A 6,007-nucleotide genomic window follows, 5' to 3' on the forward strand; every position below is an offset into this window, starting at 1 on the left:
CCCCACGGCAAAGCCACCCTCCCGCTCAACCCCACGGCAAAGCGTGCCCTCCCGCTCAACCCCACGGCAAAGCGTGCCCTCCCGCTCAACCCCACGGCAAAGCGTGCCCTCCCGCTCAACCCCACGGCAAAGCGTGCCCTCCCGCTCAACCCCACGGCAAAGCGTGCCCTCCCGCTCAACCCCACGGCAAAGCGTGCCCTCCCGCTCAACCCCACGGCAAAGCGTGCCCTCCCGCACAATCCCACGGAAAAGCCTCCCTCCCGCACAATCCCACGGCAAATCCACCCTCCCGCTCAACCCCACCGCAAAGCGTGTTCTCTACAACTGAGCCTCCGACATGTGTGCTCAGCTGCTCAGACTAGGCAAACACGGCTCTGCCACTCAGCCCTCAGGCAATGTGCTCAATCACTCAGTCCTCACCTAAACGTCATTCAACCCAATGTGACCAAGCCCTCGGCCCTGGGGACACATAACTTACCCCTGAAGACACATACTAACCCCTGAGGACACACATACCTACCCCTGACCCCCTGGGGACACACATACCTACCCCTGACCCCCTGGGGACACACATACCTACCCCTGGGGAAACAGACCTACCACTGAGCCCCTGGAGACACATACACCCACCCCGGACCACATACATAACTACTACTGGGGACACATACACACCCTACCACTGACCCCTGGGGACACGGACACGGACACACACACACCCTACCACTGACCCCTAGGGACACACACACACTACCACTGACCCCTAGGGACACACACATACACACTACCACTGACCCCTGGGGACACGGACACACACACACACACACACACACACTCTACCACTGACCCCTAGGGACACACACACACACACACACACACACACACACACACACCCTACCACTGACCCTGACCCCTAGGGACACACACACCCTACCACTGACCCCTAGGGACACACACACACCCTACCACTGACCCCTAGGGACACACACCCTACCACTGAACCCCTGGGGACACATACACCCTACCACTGACCCCTGGGGACACACACACACACCCTACCACTGACCCCTGGGGACACACACACACACCCTACCACTGACCCCTGGGGACACACACACACCCTACCACTGACCCCTGGACACACACACACACCCTGTGGTTATGAGTAAGCGGCCGTTCGTGCCGTGAAACGCGTCAACCTTGGACTCGTCTGTTCCTTACACTGTCTGTCTGCTCATGAATTTTGAAGAACAAAGATACCATTTTGCTTTCATCTACCTGTGTGCGGTTCCACAATGTCCACTGCACTTTTCCGGATCTAACCAGCACCAGGTTGGGCTTATACACCTGAGCGGCTTCCTTTCCCCTGATTATCACACACACACCCTACCACTGATCCCTGGGGACACACACACCCTACCACTGGGGACACATACACCCTACCACTGACCCCTGGGGACACACACACACCCTACCACTGACCCCTGGGGACACACACACCCTACCACTGACCCCTGGGGACACACACACCCTACCACTGACCCCTGGGGACACACACACACCCTACCACTGAACCCCTGGGGGACACACACACACCTACCACTGGGGACACACACACACACACACCTACACACACACCTACCACTGACCCCTGGGGACACACACACACCCTACCACTGACCCCTGGGGACACACACACACCCTACCACTGACCCCTGGGGACACACACACCCTACCATTGACCCCTGGGGACACACACACACCCTACCACTGACCCCTGGGGACACACACACACCCTACCACTGACCCCTGGGGACACACACACACCCTACCACTGACCCCTGGGGACACACACACACCCTACCACTGACCCCTGGGGACACACACACACCCTACCACTGACCCCTGGGGACACACACACACACCCTACCACTGACCCCTGGGGACACACACACACACCCTACCACTGACCCCTGGGGACACACACACACCCTACCACTGACCCCTGGGGACACACACACACCCTACCACTGACCCCTGGGGACACACACACACCCTACCACTGACCCCTGGGGACACACACACACCCTACCACTGACCCCTGGGGACACACACACACCCTACCACTGACCCCTGGGGACACACACACACCCTACCACTGACCCCTGGGGACACACACACACCCTACCACTGACCCCTGGGGACACACACACACCCTACCACTGACCCCTGGGGACACACACACCCTACCACTGACCCCTGGGGACACACACACACCCTACCACTGACCCCTGGGGACACACACACACCCTGTGGTTATGAGTAAGCGGCCGTTCGTGCCGTGAAACGCGTCAACCTTGGACTCGTCTGTTCCTTACACTGTCTGTCTGTTCATGAATTTTGAAGAATAAAGATACCATTTTGCTTTCATCTACCTGTGTGCGGTTCCACAATTTCCACTGCACTTTTCCGGATCTAACCAGCACCAGGTTGGGCTTATACACCTGAGCGGCTTCCTTTCCCCTGATTATCACACACACACCCTACCACTGACCCCTGGGGACACACACACACCCTACCACTGAACCCCTGGGGACACACACACCCTACCACTGACCCCTGGGGACACATACACCCTACCACTAAACCCCTGGGGACACATACACCCTACCACTAAACCCCTGGGGACACATACACCCTACCACTAAACCCCTGGGGACACCTACACCCTACCACTGACCCCTGGGGACACCTACACCCTACCACTAAACCCCTGGGGACACCTACACCCTACCACTAAACCCCTGGGGACACACACACACACACCCTACCACTGGACACACACACACCCTACCACTGGGGACACACACACGCTACCACTGAACCCCTGGGGACACACACACACCCTACCACTGAACCCCTGGGACACACACACACACCTACCACTGGGGACACACACACACACACACCTACCACTGGGGACACACACACACACACACACACCTACCACTGAACCCCTGGGGACACACACACCCTACCACTGACCCCTGGGGACACACGCACACCCTACCACTGACCCCTGGGGACACACACACACACCCTACCACTGACCCCTGGGGACACACACACACCCTACCACTGACCCCTGGGGACACACACACACCCTACCACTGACCCCTGGGGACACACACACACCCTACCACTGACCCCTGGGGACACACACACACCCTACCACTGACCCCTGGGGACACACACACACCCTACCACTGACCCCTGGGGACACACACACACCCTACCACTGACCCCTGGGGACACACACACACCCTACCACTGAACCCCTGGGGACACATACACCCTACCACTGACCCCTGGGGACACATACACCCTACCACTGACCCCTGGGGACACATACACCCTACCACTGACCCCTGGGGACACCTACACCCTACCACTGACCCCTGGGGACACCTACACCCTACCACTAAACCCCTGGGGACACCTACACCCTACCACTAAACCCCTGGGGACACACACACACACACCCTACCACTGGACACACACACACCCTACCACTGGGGACACACACACGCTACCACTGAACCCCTGGGGACACACACACACCCTACCACTGAACCCCTGGGACACACACACACACCTACCACTGGGGACACACACACACACACACACACACCTACCACTGGGGACACACACACACACACACACACACACACACACACACACCACTGAACCCCTGGGGACACACACACACCCTACCACTGACCCCTGGGGACACACACACACCCTACCACTGACCCCTGGGGACACACACACACCCTACCACTGACCCCTGGGGACACACACACACCCTACCACTGACCCCTGGGGACACACACACACCCTACCACTGACCCCTGGGGACACACACACACCCTACCACTGACCCCTGGGGACACACACACACCCTACCACTGACCCCTGGGGACACACACACACCCTACCACTGACCCCTGGGGACACACACACACACCTTACCACTGACCCCTGGGGACACACACACACCCTACCACTGACCCCTGGGGACACACACACACCCTACCACTGACCCCTGGGGACACACACACCCTACCACTGACCCCTGGGGACACACACACACCCTACCACTGACCCCTGGGGACACACACACACCCTACCACTGACCCCTGGGGACACACACACACCCTACCACTGACCCCTGGGGACACACACACACCCTACCACTGACCCCTGGGGACACACACACACACCTTACCACTGACCCCTGGGGACACACACACACCCTACCACTGACCCCTGGGGACACACACACACCCTACCACTGACCCCTGGGGACACACACACACCCTACCACTGACCCCTGGGGACACACACACCCTACCACTGACCCCTGGGGACACACACACACCCTACCACTGACCCCTGGGGACACACACACACCCTACCACTGACCCCTGGGGACACACACACACACCCTACCACTGACCCCTGGGGACACACACACACCCTACCACTGACCCCTGGGGACACACACACACCCTACCACTGACCCCTGGGGACACACACACACCCTACCACTGACCCCTGGGGACACACACACACCTTACCACTGACCCCTGGGGACACACACACACCCTACCACTGACCCCTGGGGACACACACACACCCTACCACTGACCCCTGGGGACACACACACACCCTACCACTGACCCCTGGGGACACACACACCCTACCACTGACCCCTGGGGACACACACACACCCTACCACTGACCCCTGGGGACACACACACACACCCTACCACTGACCCCTGGGGACACACACACACACACACCCTACCACTGACCCCTGGGGACACACACACCCTACCACTGACCCCTGGGGACACATACACCCTACCACTGACCCCTGGGGACACACACACACCCTACCACTGACCCCTGGGGACACACACACACCCTACCACTGACCCCCTGGGGGGGGGACACCTCTCACCCTCTCCTGGATACACCCATCTCCTGGATGTGTGTGTGTGTGTCCCCAGTGGTAGCTCTCCCCGCTCCTCTGTATTCAGTCACACACCGTCCTCCAGCAGTCCCCCGTACACGTCCTGGTCCCAGTCTCCTTCACTCACCCGGCGGGTCACTCTCACCCTGCACTCAGCATGTCACTGTGGACTTACTTGCTCCTTACAGGGATGGGAGCCGCTGTCAGCCAATCCCGTGCGAGGAGACGTTGTGGTCTGTCAGCTGTTACGCCGCTTCCTATTGGCCGGGCAAGATTCAATGACTGGGAGGAGCCAGGACGCCACGTTGCATCGTAGTCCCAGGAGTTGTGTTGTGTGCTGAGTGCGGCCAGCAGCGGATGGGTTACTGGAGGATAGACTGATACCGAGATCCACCGGGATGTCATATCATAGAGGAGAGAGGATAGAGGGGCCCCTGTGTGTCCCCAATAATACCATGCACCCTCTATGACACCCCCCTCCTTACCTGGACACATACGGGGGGTGGGGACAGGATTTCATTATATTGTAAACACACTTTTATTTTATTGTGTAAAGTAAGTGACAGACATTCAACAATCCTGAGCCACCTACCATGTGTGACCCCTTATGTGTGATTCCTAATATGTGACCCCTTATGTGTGATCCCTAATATGTGACCCCCCCTATGTGTGATCCCTAATATGTGACCCCTGATGTGTGACCCCTTATATGTGATCCCTAATATGTCACCTCTGATGTGTGATCCCTAATATGTGACCTCTGATGTGTGATCCCTAATATGTGATCCCTATTATGTGCCCCCTTATGTGTGATCCCTAATATGCACCCCCTAATATGTGATCCCTAATATGTGACCCCTTATATGTGACCCCTTATGTGTGATCCCTAATATGTGACCCCCCCTATGTGTGATCCCTAATATGTGCCCCCTTATGTGTGATCCCTAATATGCACCCCCTTATATGTGATCC

At 58.4% G+C, this 6,007-nt stretch overlaps 1 protein-coding gene across 2 annotated transcripts in view; it reads right to left on the bottom strand.

Annotated features, from left to right (window-relative positions):
* The window catches only part of RCN1 (reticulocalbin 1), a 50,879-nt gene extending 45,522 nt beyond the window's left edge, over positions 1-5,357 (bottom strand). Inside the window, exon 1 of one of the 2 annotated variants that reach the window (XM_082270446.1) lies at positions 5,211-5,357. The gene's annotated coding sequence lies outside the window, so the exon portion shown is untranslated. Of the gene's footprint in view, positions 1-5,162 lie in introns of both variants that reach the window. The other variant, XM_082270445.1, reaches the window with a different exon arrangement.
* Between the last annotated feature and the right edge of the window lie 650 nt (positions 5,358-6,007).

The sequence above is a fragment of the Pelophylax lessonae genome, assembly GCF_965119305.1.
Source record: "Pelophylax lessonae genome assembly, chromosome: 10".
Taxonomy (NCBI): Eukaryota; Metazoa; Chordata; class Amphibia; order Anura; family Ranidae; genus Pelophylax; species Pelophylax lessonae.